The sequence below is a fragment of the Bos javanicus genome, chromosome 18 (genome assembly GCF_032452875.1).
Source record: "Bos javanicus breed banteng chromosome 18, ARS-OSU_banteng_1.0, whole genome shotgun sequence".
Classification (NCBI taxonomy): domain Eukaryota; kingdom Metazoa; phylum Chordata; class Mammalia; order Artiodactyla; family Bovidae; genus Bos; species Bos javanicus.
Window position 1 is genome coordinate 10,187,545 of NC_083885.1, and position 18,259 is coordinate 10,205,803.

At 44.1% G+C, this 18,259-nt stretch overlaps 1 protein-coding gene across 2 annotated transcripts in view; it reads left to right on the plus strand.

Annotated features, from left to right (window-relative positions):
* CDH13 (cadherin 13) overlaps nucleotides 1-18,259 on the plus strand; it is a 1,019,154-nt gene that overhangs the window by 833,418 nt on the left and 167,477 nt on the right. The gene's annotated exons all lie outside the window — the stretch shown is intronic.

The following is an 18,259-nucleotide window of genomic DNA, read 5'->3' on the forward strand; positions in this document are numbered from 1 at the left end:
CCCATCTATGCTAATTTGTTGATTGCCCTGCCTTGGCTCCCCAGTGAGAATTCATCTCAATTTAGTAAGTGCTATGAACTGTTTGAGTAAGGGACAATCTACCTCTTTGAATCCTAGAAACCTCTAGTTTGGTCTTCAGCTTCATAAATCACTGTGAATTTTCACCTGAGCCAGCAGTTCCTAACTAGGGGGCAATTGTGCCACCAGAGAGTATCTGGCGATGTCTGGGGACATTTTTGGTTGTCGCAATAAAGGGAGAGCTGCCAGCACCTAGTGGGAAGAGGCCAGGGATGCCGCTGAGCACCCTACAGCGTACAGGACAACCGCGACTACAAAGAACTAGCTGACTCCAAAATTCAGAATACCAAGGTAGAAAAACCCTGACCCAAGAAAAGTAGAGTGGACATGAAGTTGCCCCAGTGGGCAGACTTTGATTTTGGGAGCGTCTCACGAGCAAGGTTTGGTGTGGCCAGTGGCAGGAGGACCAGGGAGAGTGTAGCTGTGTCATTTAGCGTCTGTTTTTTTGCAGTGGAGTTAGACCACTCCAGGATTAAAACAGAGACATTTCAGCCACTCCTGCAGTGTGGACAATGAACTGTATCTGGTGGTCTCCAGGCGTCAGGCTCCGTGCAGAGTGCTTGGCGCCCATCCTCTCGGTGAACCTTGGTGCCAGTGCCTCTACTCACAACATGCCTCTGAAGCAGGGACCTCATGAGCCCACATTCCTGACAAAGAAGCCCAGCTCTGAGGCTGAGTGGCCAACCCGACCTCACATGGCGTTGAGTAGTCAGCCCCCACAGCCCAGGCTGTCAGACTCCAGTGTCTGTAGTTTTGATTCTTGTTATAGTCTGGTTTTGAACCTGGATTAACGTCCCTGCTCTGCTACTTACTGGCTGCATGGTCTTGGGCAATGGATTTGACCCTTCACCTCTGTCTCCTCACCTGCAAAATGAGGACAAATAATAGCTCAAAGATGTCCACTAGAATTAAAGAATATGAAATACCATTGACAGTGCCCAGCCACAGTATGAGCTTTACATATACATACATACATACATATGTGTATATATATATATATATATATTAGGTCTGCTCACACTTAACAGCCATTACATTTATAGACATTAAGAAAGAGAAATTTGGAATATGATATATAACTCTTAGTTGATGAGGCTTTCTTCTAACTAACGAGGAGACTCCATTTACTGGGAAGATAATGATGAAGCTTTTATTCTGTTCACCTCCCTCCGGGAGTACTTAAAAATACCTCACCAACTCACTGTTAGAAACCCATGTTCTTTACCCAATCGGGACTTAATTAGTCCTTCAGCTTCTTAGCCCTTCTTCTAAGTTGTTCAGTGTTAAATCCCAGATGACCCTGGGAGGGAAGATGTGGAAACCTTCCACACACGGTTCAACATGCTCACTGCCTAAGACAACTTTACAGTAGGAACTGGGGGATTTTAAAGGATTTCTGATGTCAGCAAAGACCCCAAAAAAAAAAAATTGTTTTGTGGATGTCCTCAATTAGATGCTTACAAATTCTGTTCCTCTCTCCTGGGAAAGATTCATTAATTTTCTCAGTAACCAGCCTCATTTTTTTGGGCCACTGGAGGAAGATTTGTGGATTAGAGATCTGGCCCCACCTTTCTTGTGCTTAAAAAGTCTCATTATCTGCAGCATCCCGAGAAGGGGAAGTCTCCTTTCTGGGAGTGTGGCCTTCACACCCTTTCACAACCTGCCATGCTTCCTGTCCCACCATCATTTCGAGTCTACCTTCCCTCTTCCCGCCATCTCCAAATGTGAAAATATTTATGTCTAATGATCCCCTTCTCATCCACCCAAGGAACTCCTATTTCAAGACCCATTTCAAATACCACCTCTCTTATGCAGCTTTCTTCAACCTCCCAAGGGAGGATTGACTGGCCTTCCCTCAGAATATTCATCCATCCATCCATCCATCCATCCATCCACTCATTCATTCAGTGCCAACCACCTAAGATGCTGTTTTAGGCTCTAGAGTGTGGAGGGGAGCCAGATAGTGTAGAGCTTACATTCTAGCTGGGGAATCAGTATAAATAAAACATAAATGACTATGTAATTCAGAAAAAGACAGGTGCTATGAGGAAATTAATGTGAAGCAACGAGAGAGGAGGTAACTGGCTAAGAGGGTGAGGTCAAGGTGATCAAAGAAAGTCTCTTGGAGGTGAGGTTTGGACTGATGCCTGAATAATGAGACAGAACCACTTATACTCCCACAATAACAGTTTTACATCCATGCAGAGATGCGTGTGGCTCCTTTCCTCTTGGAAGCTGTAAACTCCCAGAGGACAAGACTTTTGTTTTCTTTGTCTTAGTAGCCCCAGAACCTTGGCATCCTCATCACCTCACAGTGAATCTGCAGGTAGCAAGTGGCCACAGATGACCGCTCAACTGACCTAACTTAACTTAAAGCTTTATTTCCAACTGTACCAGTTATTCATCTGTTGGCCATGCCACTGATTTTTTTTTTTAACCAAGTAAGAAGAAATGCTACTGTGCCTTATTTCTCTGAGTTCAAGGCATTCTGAAAACAAACATTTGGAAATCCGTTTAGAGAGTGCAATATAAATGCCATGAGATGAGATGGTTGGAGCATCAGCAACCCAATGGACATGAGTTTGACTCATGGAGATGGTGAAGGACAGAGAAGCCTGGTGTGCTGCAGTCCATGGGGTCACAAAGAGCTGGACACGACTGAGTGAACAACAATGTAAATGCCAAATAACATCTTCAGATTGGTGCCATTTCTGCAAATCAATGACATCTAGGTTGACTCCTGTTTTATACTATGCCTCCCTGTCTTTTCTCAAAGAAACTCAACTCCCACTTCCTGGGTAGTTAAAGTAAGAAGCAATGACGTGGTCAGACACATAATGTTTTGAGGCAGAAGCCTGGAGTGTCTCCGTTGGCCTGGCAAAGCAATAAAGCTGTCCTCTTCTGCTTCGTCTGAAAAAACAAGGACGTGGAGGAGAAGCTGTGGTGGCTTCCGTTCCACGACCTCAGAGCACACACCAGCCTTGTGCGTATCCGCACTGCCCCTTCCACCGTCCTCCCAGGGCTGTTGCTGCTGGGTTGATGTCTGTCTCTACTGCTAGACGGGGACACACTGCATCACCGTGGCCAAGCCTATCTGGTCTGAAATAATTAGTGTCAGTCTGCATCTGGCACATAGTAGGTTCTCAGGAAAGACTTGTGAAATGAAGAAATGCATGAAGTTAAAACAACAGTAGTGAATGGAAGGAACATTTCTGGTCCTGAAAAGCCCTGGTTTCAAGTTCAGGGACCACCATTGGCTTAGATTTTAACCTATCAGGCCACCTCCACATATTTCCATCCCTTCAGCAAAGGTTTATGTGCCAGGCACTGTGCTAGGTGCCAGAGGTAGGCTGAAGCATGGTCCTACCTACATGGTCCGTGCAACTCACGGAACTCAGAGTCTAGTGAGAGAAGGAAGCTTCAATCAGATGAGGCACAGAGCAGTGTGGAGTTATGAACTGTAATGAAAGCTGAGAAGGAATGATGTGCTTTGCTTTAAGAGTGTCTAACTAGGATCCTTGACATGGAGGGGTCTGGGAAGCTTGAGACCCCAGAGAAGTAATTTTGGAATCTTGATCCCAAAGACCAAAGTGGGTGAAGCAGGAAGAAGGATGTGTAGCTGGAGGGAACATGGGGCAGGAAGGACTTTTCACGGGCAGCAGGAGCTGATGGCGGGAGGAGAATGGTGTGAGGCAAGCGGCGAAGCAGGCCATGCTAGGTTCTTTTCTTTTTCTTTTTTTAATTGATTTACAGTGTGTCAGGGGTACAGAAATGTGACTCAGTCATGGGTGTGTTGTCTCTTTCAGATTCTTTTCCACTATCGATCATTACAAGATACTGAATATAGTTCCCTGTGCTAATAGTAGGTCCTTGTGGTTCATCTATTTTATATAGAGTAGTGTGTGTCTGTTAATCCCAAATCCCCAATTTATCCCTCTGGCTTCTTTCCCCTTTTGTATTCATAAGTTTGTTTTCTATATCTGTGAGTCTGTTTTATAAATAATTACATTTGTATTATTATTTTTAGATTCCACATATCTAAGGTGATGTTGTGTGACATTTCTGTTTTTCTGTCTGACTTACTTCACTTGGTGTGATCTTTAAGTCCATCCACGTGGCTACAAATGGCATTATTTCATTGTTTTTATGGATGAATAGTATTCCACTGTATATATACCATAGCTTCTTTATTCCTCTGTCGATGGACATTTAAGCTGTTTCCATGTCTTGGCTATTGTAAACAGTGCTGCCAGGAACACTGGGATGCACACATCTTTTTGCATTAGAGTTTTCACTGTTTTCTTACATATCCCCAAGAGTGGGATTGCAGGATCATATGGTAGTTCTAGTTTTAGTTTTTTGAGGAACCTCCAGACTGTTCTTCATAATGGCTGCACCGGTTTACATTCCCACCAACAGTGTAGGAGTATTCCCTTTTCTCCACATATGGCTGGATTCTTTAACCTCTGTTAGGAATCTTCATCCATATCCTTAGAGAATGGGAAAGCCGCCATAGGTTTTGTATGGGAAGATCATATGAGCAGAGTTGACTCTGGAATCATCAACTGGGCTGCTGTCTGGAAAGTGGGTTGGAGGAGGCAGGGGGGGGGCTTAAGAAGACTTGCTGAGCAGGTGTCCAGGTGGGAGGTAACCACCACTTAAACGCAGTGATGGGGGTGCAGGGTGGGGAGAGGTAGGCAGACCTAGAAGATAAACTAGGCAGAACCTGACGGTGGTTTGCTTCAGATCGGTGGTTCTCAACGAGGGACGATGTGGGGATATCTGGCAATGTCTGGAGACTTCCGTGGTAGCATCTAGTGGGGAGCAAAGCACAGAGTTTGGGGGAAGGGTGTGCTTCTTCTTGTTTAGTCACTCATTCACGTCCGACTTTTTGAGACCCCAAAAACTGTAGCCCGCTAGGCTCCTCTGTCCATGGGATTCCCCAGGCAAGAATACTGGAGTGGGTTGCCATTTCTTCCTCCAGGGGATCTTCCAGACCCAGGGATCGAACCCGCATCTCCTGTATGCATCTCCTGTATCTCCTGCATTGGCAGGCAGATTCTTTACCGCTGAGCCACCTGGGAAGCCCTGAGGGTGTGCTATTGGCACCTAATAGGCCACCAGGGATGCTGCTGAATATCCCACCATGCACAGGACAGCCCCATCCCCAACAGCAAAGACTTACCTGGTCCCAAGTGTCAAGAGTGTTGAGACTGAGATACTCTGCTTTAGATGACTCTCAGATCTTGTCTACAAGGTGAAGGGTCATGCCATTCTCTGAGAACTGGAGACCTTGAAGACCCAGTTTTTTATGGGGGAATGTGGGGTGAGTAAAGACCATGAGTGGGTTTTTGAGGCATTTTGGAAACATCCAAGCATGGAGAGAGCTTATTTTCTTTCCAACTGTTCACCAGTTCTAGGAAAGCAGCCTCTCCACCCTGTTGGTGCCTGTCCTACTCCTGAGTGACCCTACTTCTGAGCCCCATCTCCCCAAGCTCTACCCTCCAATGTCCATTCACTCTTTCCTTCTGCCTTGAAGAAATACCCCCAGCCCTTTCATTCTAAGGGCTTTACTACCATTGTTGTAGCGAACAGACAAGGGTAACAAGCACTTCAATAGCATCTTCATCGGAGGATTTTATTTGCCTCCTCGTGCGTCATTTTTCTCCTTAAGGAAACTAAGGAAGAGTGACATTCGCCTCCCTCAGCACGCCCCCATCTGCATAGTTCCCTTTCCCGTCTGGCTGAGTGCTTGTCAGCAGCTGGCAGACCAAGAACCACTCTGAGAGCTTGCAGGAGCAGGAAGAGGCCGAGTGACCCAGGAAAGTCAAGCTTGCCCTCTGTTCACATGCTGTTAACTGCTCTCTAAGCTCTCAGGACAGCACCTTGGAGGAAAGGACACAGACGCCGACACAGGGTGATGGAGTCCTCGGGTCTAAGCTGTGAGAGCCTGCGGGCATGCCCAAAAGTCAGTCCCAGGAACAGCCCCCTTCTGCAGACTCTCCATCCCTCCTTCACCCCATCCCTCTCGCTTTCTCTGTGCAGAGCACGTATTTGAAAATAGGCATACAAAAAAAGGCATTTCAGAGGTAAGTGCTATGTCATCATTTTGAATGGATGAAGTTGTGTGCAAGCTGAGCAGCCTCATGGTGGGGAACACAGGAGAATAACATGAACCCCCAGGCAGCCCTCTGCGTGGCAGTTGCCATATGCTCTGGCAGCTTGTGCCCTCAAGTGTCTCCCTCTGGGGTCCCCAGTCTGGCTGGCGATGCTATCCCAGCATGGAGTACCACCCCCTCCACAGCACTGTGACTACAACTTTACCCCTCACATCACACTCGTCCACACTCAGAAACAAACACAAAAGTCTGCACAGCATGAGAAATCAAGTTAGTGAAACAACTACCACACTGAATTTCCAGTAAGAAAAAGGCAAAGCTAAACCCATCAACTGAAGAAAGAGGCGTTCCCCATAATCCTTTAGAGAAGTGGAAGGAGCAGGGCTCTGAAAGCTTGTTCCCATCACCAAAGCATCTGTCACTGTTGGAGGCACCAAGGGAAAGAGAGGGAAACATCTAAGGTTGGTTTTAACTCTGTGTGTCTGTCTTCCCTGCTGGCTTGCTGATATGATCAGGGTCATTTGTACCAAATGGAGACTTAGCTGACCAAGCAGAAAATACCAATTAATTAGCACCAGCTGCCCCAGGTTGGAAACACTCTTGCCTTCTAGAGAGCAGTGGTCTCCAACCTTTTTGGTGCCAGGGGCCAGTTTCCTGGAAGAAAATTTTTCCACGGACTGAGTAGGGGGAGTGGTTTGGGGATGATTCAAGGGCATTACACTTATCGGGCACTTTGTTTGTATTATTACATCAGCTCCACCTCAGATGATCAGGCTTTAGATCCTGGAGACTGGGGACTCCGTTTCTAGAATGAAGGTCACAGCTCATTGTTCTGACTTTGCAGGATTCACAACCTTAGGACACAGCATGCTCTTCCAGGAAATGTGTTCTGCCAACAGCCAAGCACACTGGGCCCCAGTATCGCTGAAACCCAAGTGTTTGACTGACACACAGAGCACCTGTCACATCTCTTGGTCAGCTGTCTAGCAGGAGCTTCAAGCCAGGGAAAACTAGAAACATCGTGTCCCCTAAAGAACCTCTTTCATCCCAGGGGCAGGGAAGGATGAAAGCTGTCAAGTTGTCGGCACTCTTGGCAAAGCCTCCGAGCATCTGCTTGGATGACTTAATCCTTATCTGAGGAGTGATGCAGTTTCACAATCACGTGCAGCAGGGAGCCATCAGTGACATCTGGTGATTGAACACTGCTGACAGCAGCATCTTAGTGACAGAGGATTGACTGATAGGAGGTCAATTGCCAAGCAGTTCATCAGTTGGCAAGTTCTGCCTTTAATGGAGGAGCTGGCCCAGGCATGCAGACTGGTCTGGGGAGAAGTTCCTGGGAATTCCAGCTGTGGGCCCATCAGGAAGAAGGAAGATAGCAGTCCTTCTGATGGAGGAATAGCTATGTTTTAGTTGTGAAAATGAGGCAGAAAGTTCCATGGGACAGAGCCATGTCCATCTTGTTCACCGATGTAGCCTTTGTGGCTGGCGCATAGTGGACAGTCACTGAACATCCCATAAATTAGTGAAATAGTGAAAGAGATGGAAGTGACCATGCTTAGCCTATTTCATTTCCGGGATTCTCCATTTCCACCGATGGTAAACCCAACTCCTAAGTTAGAAAGTTTTTATTTGCCTTAAATTTCTCCTTCTCCCTGCCTGAGCAGGTCCTGTTCATTCAACCTTCTACTCCAGGAAAACATCTCTTATGTGCCCCCTTTTCCTTCCCACTTGCTGGTGAATGAATCCACCTCAAGTCTATGCCTCATACCTGCCCATTACTCCTTTTAACATCAATTATATCATGTCTCAACCTTGCTTTAAACCAATCAAATGAACAAATGGTTTTGACCATGAGAGATGCTATTATACAGTTACAACTGCCTTCTTATGAATTCCCCAGCCTCAAGGCCTCCTCATTTCAGTGCACACTCCTGGTGCTCTTTCTTACCTTCCCACATATCTTCCTTGTATCTTCATGTTTCTGTGTCTTTGCTCGTATATTCATTCAGCCTGGACTTGCATCCTTCTCTCCTCTACCTGGCAAAATGTTCTCATTCTTTAAGACATCATCCAGGGAGCCTTTTCTGATCCCTCCATTGCCAATGCAAGAGACATGGGTTCAATCACTGGGTCGGGAAGATCCCCTAGAATAGTAAACAGCAACCCACTTCAGTACTCCAGTATTTTTGCCTGGGAAATCCCATGGACAGAGGAGGCTGGTGGGCTACAGTCCATGGGGTTGCAAAGAGCCAGACATGACTTAGCAACTAAAATAACGGCCACTCCTTTGGTGAAATCATATCAACTCCCTTTCCGTTCTTTCATTTTTCATCGCTTCGCAGCATCTGTGTACCCGTCTCACTTCCTAGACTATGAGGACATCAAGTCAGGGAACCATAACGTCTTCATCAGTGACTAATATCGTTTCTGGTGCATAATTACTTAATGTTAGTCAAAAAAGAAAAAATATGGATGGATAGGTGGATGGGCAAATGGATAGGTGGATGAACGGGTAGATAAGTGAGTTTACAGATGGGCAGGTTAAATGTATGACATAAGGAATGGAAGAATGATTGGATAGATAATAAATTAATTCCAAGAGAATTCTAGAAAAATAATTTGACAGCTCCATGAGCCTCCTCTATGGGATAAATGACATGACATCATCCAAGAATTGAGTGGAAGTTCTGGGGTTCTGGGTACCCTGACTGTAATCTAGAAGGGAACCATGGGACCTGGCTGGACTCATTTCCTTGGGGACTCTTTGTACAGAGAAAGGCACAGTTGCCTGTGTCTAAAGGCATTATCTCACCAGGAAATGTTGAAGTCATATGGTCAAGGAAATGTCTCTCAAGTGTGTAGCCTATCCAACAACTGCTGGAACTCTGTTACTGCAAAGGATGTTCTAATTGCTTGATCCTCTCATAATAAATCCTTCCTCAAGACACCACCCTGGCGCAGTCCTCAGCCCCCCGAGTCAGGCATTAACTAATAGGGGAAAGGCAAAATGTTGATACTGCAGAATGCAGAGACAGAAGAGACTCACGCTGAAAGTGCAAATTACTTTCTTTACAGTGGTGGAAAGTCACATTACTCTGAGACGCTGCCTAATTATCTGTAATTATACCAAAAATAGTCAAGCTAGTTTGCTAGCCAGTTGAGGAATTGCATCTTAAATGAATTTGTCACTAGAGAAAGAATGTGAGAATTTGGCAAAAGCCATTACTATATTTAGGGAAAAGATGCAGGCAGATGATATCCCAGTTCCTTGTCTGAAAGCCTATGATTGTGTGTAAACAGTTTTGCTGAGGGAACATTTATTACAGCTATTCGCTTTAGTATTCTACAATATTCAGTGGAAACTCTAATGTGAGTACAAAGCTGCCCTAATATTCAAATAGTTACATTATCTGTGAGTGGGATCTGTTATCTAAATTTATAAAGTAAATCATTTTTATATTTAAGGTATTTTCCTAAATATTAAGATTTTTTAAATAAAACAGTTCTAGTGTGGAAAACATAGGAAATATAAAAGTTATAAAAATAACATCTATAATTCCATCAACCAAAGGAAACTATTACTGTTACTAACTGGGCATGTTTCTTGTTAGTTTTTTACTTACATATCTTAATAACATTGAAATTTTAATATGTGCATTGGTGTCATTGTCTTACTTCACTTCACTTTGATGAGTATTTTCACCTTTAATGCCAAAATAATATCTGTAGTTTTGATATACCGTCATTTGCTTAACCACCAGTTTAGACAATTTTTTGCTGTTATAAACAATTCTGCAGTGGACATCTGGTACAGGTTATCTTTTCTGTGTCTATGCCTGTTTTCTTAATAAATGCCTAGGAGTGGAAGGACTGGGTAAAAGGGTGTGATCATTTTAGGAGGTTATAGATTTAGATACAGAGAAGGCAATGGCACCCCACTCTTGCCTGGTACACACCCCAGGTACTCTTGCCTGGAAAATCCCATGGACGGAGAAGCCTGGAAGGCTGCAGTCCGTGGGATTGCTAGGAGTCGGACACAACTGAGCGACTTCACTTTCACCTTTCACTTTCATGCATTGGAGGAGGAAATGGCAACCCACTCCAGTGTTCTTGCCTGGAGAATCCCAGGGACGGGGGAGTCTGGTGGGCTGCCGTCTCTGGGGTCGCACAGAGTCAGACACGACTGAAGTGACTTAGCAGCAGCAGCAGTGTAACAGTGCCACTCCCATTTGACTCTTGCTTCCCAGATCTTTCTAAACCTGAGTGTAGAAATAATATGTGAAAGTCTTGGGTAGAGAAGAAAGGAAGCTGTGAACACTGGGGAAAAAGGTAAAAACCCAAGGAGAGTAAAAAAGCTAAACTCAATGGCAGGGCACAGCAAGTCAAACAAAAATGAGACTGAAGAAGAGATAAGAACAAAATTTTAATGGAGGCGTTAGAGGGGGCTTTAAATGGTGATGGAAGAAGAGATAAGAAGGTGATGGGAAAGTAGAGGAGGAAAATGTCAGACTAGCTCTCATGAGAGGGGGCACTTCTTCCTGAGAACGTTCATGTCCCAAGAGGGCAGGACCCTGCAAACCTGAGCTATTGGGTGCAAGGACAAGTCAAGGTCTCCTGAGTGCAGCCCTTCGTGGCCGTCTTGTAATCAGTGCGACTCGGGCCCTTTGCCATCCCAAGTAGTCAGGCAGCCTGAAGGAGGAGCAGTCATTCACTGTGGCACAGGCGCTAGTCCCTCTGCAAGGTGGAAGGCCACCGTGGTGCACAGGGAGCTCAAGCCCAGGAGCAGACCCACGTGTATCCTAGAACCCTGTCATTCAAAGTGGAGTCTGTGGGCAGCAGGGTGGAGAGTACCTGGAGGATTGGCAGTAATTCATCATCTCAGAAGTGAGTCACAATCTGCACTTTGACAGGATCCTCCAGGTGATTCACACCCACATCAAAATTTGAAAAGCGCTATCCTAGAACACATCTTTTCACATGGATTTCAAACTTTGCTGGTGCTTAGATTTAAAAATGGTAATCTCTCTGATTCCACGTTCATTGCAAAAGCCAAAGATTTGCGTGAGCACTCATAGCTGGCTGAATCCTGTGCTTTTAGAAGAGTGATTTCCAGATGCATAGGTAAAACATGATGTTAGAAGCTTAGCATAGGTGTAAAAAACCCATTGATAAGCCCAAGTCTACTTGAAACTTTTCTGACATTTTGAGAACAGCAGTCTACTTTAGGGATGTTGTTCCCAAGTCCATCAGAACAGGTGTTCTTATCACCGATTTTAAGCAGAACATAGCAGGCTGGCTAACCTTGCATGTCCTCTCAGCTCCCAACCCCAGAAAGTAAAATATTTGCCATTCTAAGCACTTTACATAAAATACCCATGCACAGATATTCTACTGTTTGTATCATCTCTTTATGTTTCTTCAATGAAAAATAATTTTGGAACCATGGGCTTACCAGAGGCAGGCAGAGCCAAAGCCTGGAGAAGCAAGATTAGCACCTGAAATGTTTTAACTGTTTTCCCTACCAGCCTCAGTAATTCGACCTGTGGACAATATTAATTTTAAATGTAATTACAAAGAGATGTAATGGAAAAAATTATGTAGGTGCAGTACAAAAGTTTCGGTTTTTCATTTTCTTTCTGCCTGCAGCACTGTTCAAAGTTAACCATTATGAGGGGTTTGGAGACAATTTGAGCCTGGCATCAAGTCAGATAAATTATAATTTTTAATTATTATTGTGATAAAGACTTCCTGGGATTTAAAGTAAGCTAGCTTTCAAAATCCTTCCTCCTGGTTTTAAATGGAAAGGGAGATTCCTCAGAATTACTGTAAGGAAAGGAGAGCAGGAAACAAAGACTAGGGAAGAGCTAACTTGAGATAAAGAAGCTCACTACAGTCATCACGACCATGAACAGACATATATTGAGCACTTACTGTGTACCAAGCAGGAGGCAAAGTGCTTTACATGCACCCTCTCATCCAAATAAAAACAATAAAATCGAAGCTTGAAGGGGTCAAATAAATTGTCCAAAGTTGCATAGTCATTGTGGGTGACTAAAATGGTGGGGTGGGAAAACCCTGAGTTCACCTCCTTCCACAAGCACACCAAAATTACAGCTATTTACAGATCAACTATTGATAAGAATGACCTGAAAACTAGAAGAAAAGATTTTCCACAACTAAAGGTATAAAGAAGGAATCGCCATGAGATGGGTAGGAGGGGTAGAGACATGGTATAGTTGAGCCCACACTGCCAGGTAAGTGACCCACAGAAGAGAAGATGATCACAATTGTAGAGATTCTCCTGAAAGAGCATGGGCTCTGAGCCCCACATTTGGCTCCCCAGCCCAGGAGTCCTGCACTGGAGAGATGAGCTTCCAGGACACCTGGGTGCTTCTGTCCACAAATCAGTCTGCATGATACACCACATTAACAAACTGAGGAATAAAAATCATACAGTCACCTCAGTATATTCAGAAAAAGCTTTTGACAAGTTGCAGCATCCACTTAACAATAACTGATCAATATCCAAAGTATGAAAAGAACGCATATAACACAATGTCAGAAAAAAAAAAAAAACACCAAACAACCCAATTAATAAATTGTGCAGAGGACCCACAAAAAAGACGCTCAAATGGCCACCAGACACATGAAAAGATGTTCAACATCACTAATCATCAGAGAAATGCACATCAAAACCGCAGTGTGGTACTGTCTCACACTTGTCAAATGGCCATTATCCAAAAAGATAGCAAATAAGTGTTGGCAAGGGTGTGAAGAAACAGGAACCCTTGTGCCCTGTTGGTGGGGATGTAAATTGCTATAACCACTGTGGAAACAGTTTGGAGGCTCCTCCAGAATTTAAAAATAGAAATGCTATACAGTCCAGCAGTTCCATTTCTGGGTAATTTTTTTTTTTTTTTTTTTTTTTGAGAAAGAAATGAAAAACTTTATTCAAGTCAATTTGAGGATTATAGCCCAGGAAGAGCATCTCAGAAAACTCTGAGACCTGTTAGAAGTCAAGGAAGAGTTATATAAATTTTTTGAGACAGAGGGATGTTCATCAATGACATATTATTGACAATTTACATGGTAACCAGATCTAAGTGTCATCATGGCAGGTCATGTGGCCCTATACAAGATCAAGAAAGAATGTTATCTTTTAAGGAGTTATCTTGTTGGTGCTGGGAGAATGCTGATCTTTATGGTTGAACTGGTATTCCATGAAGGGGAAGGCTGGTCCATGTATAACACAGATACACAATGCACAGTATGTGGGAAGAGGGGGCCAAAGGGCAGACAAGAATTTTTCATGTTTAAATTTTTCTTGTCTTGTCATAAAATATTAATTTTATTTCACAATGGTATTAGGAAATCAGGAATAGAAGAAAACATTTCTAACCTGTTTTAAAAAAGAAAAATTAGTCGCTCAATCGTGTCCAACTCTTTGTGACCCCATGGACTCTAGCCTGCCACGCTCCTCTGTCCATGGGATTCTCCAGGCAAGAATACTGAAGTGGGTAGCCATTGCCTTCCCCAGGGGATCTTCCCAACCTAGGGACTGAACCTGTGCCTCCAGCATTGCAGGCAGATTCTTTACTCTCTGAGCCACCAGAGAAGCCCAAACCTGTTAAAGAATATCTAAAAAAAATTTTGAATTTTCTCAGAATATAATCATAGCATCTGAACAAAGACCATTTTCTTTCTTCTCCTTTTGAAAGTTTGTTGTTGAATCACGCAAATACACCGGGATTCTTGGCCCCAGGAGGAGAAGAATTCAATCCGGGGCCAGAGACGAGGCTTGATCGCTCAGAGCTTTTGTGTAATAAAGGTTTATTAAAGTATAAAGGAGATAGAGAAAGCTTCTGACATAGGCATCAGAAGGGGGCAGAAAGAGTACCCACTTGCTAGTGTTAACAATGAGGTTATATAATCCAAAGAATGTCTGGAGGTTGTAAAGACCTCATCAGACCTACTCCCATAATTTACATTTTAAGATAACAGAAGGTTGAATCCAAAGACTGTCCTTAGGCAGGATACATTATTATTATATAATCCTAAGGAATGTGGAGAAAGAAAAAAAGTTCGTCCTCTGGGTAATTTTCTAAAGAAAACAAAAACACAAATTCAAAAAGATACCCGCACCCCTGTGTTCCTTGAAATGTTATTTACAATAGCCAAGATATGGAAACAGCCTAAGTGTCCATCAAAAGGTGAATGGACAAAGAATGTGTGTGTGCGTATGTGTGTACATACGTACATATATACATACACAGTGGAATATTATTCAGTCATTAAAAAGAATAAAATCTTGCCATTTGTGATCATGTAGATGGACCTGGAGGGTATTATGCTACATGAAATATCAGACCAAGAAAGACAAATACCATATGGTATCACTTAGATGTGCAATCCAAAAAGTAAAACAAACGGAAAGACATAACCAAACAGAAACAGACTCACAAATACAGAAAACAAACAAGCGGTTGCCAGAGGGGAGGGAGATGGGAAGATGAGTGAAGTAGGGAGATTTAGGGAGAGCGTGAGACACTAGCTTCCGTTACAAAACAAATGAGTCACAGAGATGAAGTGTACAACGTAGGGAATATAGTCGATAATATTGTAATAACTTTGTATGATGACAGGTGGTAAGACTTATCTTGATGATCACTTTTATAATGTACAGAAATACCGAATCACTATATGTGAGGCTGGATCTAACATAATGCGGTAGGTCAATTACACTCCCACTGAAGGAGTCATAGAGCCGTACGTGGCTCAGCCACAATCTGAATCCAGGGCTTGAGTCCATCATCAGCACACTCTCCTGCCTCTCCCATTCTGAGCATTTCTTACAAATCAAGGGACATGGAGAGCACCATACTTCCACAACTTCAAGAAAACCGCTTTGAATCTGGATATCCTAACAGCCATCAAGAAAACCACTTGGCCCTGACTTCAGCAATTTATCCAGCGGGGGGGCAAGCTTGGCATGGGACTCCCCACAGTTCACTCCATATTTGAGCAATTGGCAGATGGACAAAGTACCAGCCGATGCCAGGGAACTTTTTAACAAAAGGTATGTCCTGGCATCTGCCTACTGATGCTCTCACAGTCTGCAGAAGTAATTTCTTCCTGATGCACGTGAGCGTTCACACAGCGACAAGAATCCTTCTAGGTAAGCATAATAAATCACCTCTTATTGAAGGGATGAGCGTTCTGAGTCATCATGTTTGCTTTCTGCAAGCCCTTTAGGATATCAGAGTGAACCCACACTGTCTAGCAGAGTATTGGAAGGTCATAGGTGAGGGTCACAAGATAGTATCTGGATATACTAACAGCCTGCAGCAGTTAGCAGAGCCAATGCTTTCAAACAGACCCCTCCAAGGAGCACACGCATCTGTGGGAGTTGGGGACATAGGTAATATCTGTGAAGGATATTTCCTTTCAAACAGAGCTTGAAGGCAAGAAAGGGGGGGGATTTGAGAGTATCTAGATTTGTCTGTAATATGCAATAGCCTCTTTCCTGACTGGTTATGCCTTTGGCAGCATCGATGTGTGTATAATGGGTGCCTAACACATGAATAATGTATTTGTAATGTATGTGTCACTGCCTTAGAATAAGAAACGTGGGCACAGGTCTGGGGCAATTTAAATAATTTACATTTTAAATCGGCATCCCATTGGAGAGTAAGCTGAGGCTGAGTGTCACATTTACGAACCCAAGTGAAACCTCTTTTTTTTTTCCCAAAGCCAAATCGCCTTTATTGAGCATTTGTAGTTGAGTAAATTTAGATGGCATCATTTCAACTTTGTTGAAATTCCTAGTGCTTAAAGTGAGTGATGTGGGCCCTTGATATGATTTAATGAGAGCAACAGAGAAATCGCTCTGGGCAGGGTAATCTTTAAATAATCACCCATGTGGTAAGTGAGAAAATGAGGTCTCCAGTCATGTTCCACATGTAGGTGTCTGGAGTCCAGCGCCTGCAGTAATGTCAGTGTCTACAGCAACAGCTCAGAGGGCTCAGTGTCCAACACAGTAGAGAACCATATGCTTGCCTCCCACGTGGGGTCAGCATCTCATAAATAGGCCATGCTGGAAGCCGCAGAGAAGCCCTCTCCAGGAGCATGAGGGAACACCTCTTCACTTGTTCTGCTGCTGCTGCTAAGTCGCTTCAGTCGTGTCCGACTCTGTAGACGGCAGCCCACCAGGCTCCCCCATCCCTGGGATTCTCCAGGCAAGAACACTGGAGTGGGTTGCCATTTCCTTCTCCAATGCATGAAAGTGAAAAGTGAAAGGGAAGTCGCTCATTCGTGTCCAACTCTTCTCGACCCCCTGGACTGCAGCCTACCAGACTCCTCTGTCCATGGGATTTTCCAGGCAAGAATACTGGAGTGGGGTGCCATTGCCTTCTCCAACAGGATGACCATAGGTTTTGGCAAAGATTCGTTTGCTTGGAGGGAATAGAAACCCAATCCATCAACTGAGAGAATAAAAATACCAAGTGGTTTTCCAGGTCTCCAGAGAAAGACAGTTCACCAGACCTCAGGTATGGGAGGATTCGGGACTGTTCCAGGGACCTCAGCAACAGGAGTCCCTGGGCCTTCCTCCTGTGAGCTTGGCCAGTATTGTAACTTGGCTGGCTTTCTCTGTGTCAACGTCTTTTTGCCTTGCAACAAACATATCCCGTCCCTCAGAATCTCAATTCCAAATTCCCAAAAGGTAACTATGTTTGGTTCAGCCTTAATTACAAGTTGGTTCCCCTTTGGGGTGTGTCCATCTCCAGCCCAGGGAGCTGTGCCCCTTGGGGCAAGGATACACGTTTGTAGGGTCGCTCCCTCCAAGGGCTGAGGGTTGAGCAGATTAATCCAGAAGGGGAAGAGCACATTGGAACAGCTGTGAAGTATAATCATCCATAAGCTCATGCTACAGTTAAGAGTCTATTCCTTTTAAGTCTCCTCTCAAACTCTCTGTGACTCCCAAACCAATAGATCATGTTTGATTGATAATTCTTTTTCTCTTCTCTTGGAAAAAAAATCCATTCGAGTTTGTCTGTCACTCCTTCAAAAGATATTTGGAGGAAGAAAGGGAGAGCTATCAGAGTATATTTTCATCCCTCTCTGTGGGGGGCTCAATATTTAAGTCAATAGCAACACAGTATAAAAAGAAAAACTACCAGCAACTAACATTTATTGTGTTTTTACTAGTTAATTGGCATTGTTCTAAGCACGGCACATGTTTATTGCTTTTCTACAGTGTATCTGAAGCAAAATAGTTTAACCTCAGTGAGCCTCCATTTTCTCATTTGCAAAATGGTGATAATACCTGATAATACAAGGTGATGATGAAATTCGAGAGAGAATGCAGCTAAACTTCTTAATAGTGCATAGTATGTGCTGAGTAAATGGTGCCTGGTGATTGCTGCGATGGTGTCTTCAACTATAACAATGCTTCACGGCTCAGTAAAAACACTGTTTTATAGTTATTTAAAAGAGACCGTTGCTCTGCTTCTGACTAAACCGTTTGAAGGCAGAGCACCAAGCTAAGACGGGGATTCAGATATCCAAAGGGTTCAGTTCAGTCGCTCAGTCGTGTCCAACTCTGCAACCCCGTGGATTGCAGCATGCCAGGCCTCCCTGTCCATCACCAACTCTGGGAGTTTACTCAAACTCATATCCGTTGAGTCGGTGATGCCATCCAACCGTCTCATCCTCTGTTGTCCCTTTCTTCTCCCACCTTCAATCTTTCCCAGCGTCAGGGTCTTTTCAAATGAGTCATCTCTTCACATCAAGTGGCTCAAGTATTGGAGTCTTTCCCATCCAAAGGGTGGGAAAAGGCATAATAAAAATAGTTAAAGTTGGAATCCAGGAGAGCTGCCGTGCTGTAGGAGCCAGGATCCTAGAGAACCGAAATCTGTCTGAAGAACATGGTCAGCACCCTGGAGAGCTCACAGTGGTGCCCAAGAGCTTTCCATACTTTTGATCTCAAAGGAAAGCAAAATGGCATTAAGAACCCCAGCCTTGTAAAGGGTCTATTCTATAGTTTTACACGGGAGCTCTGT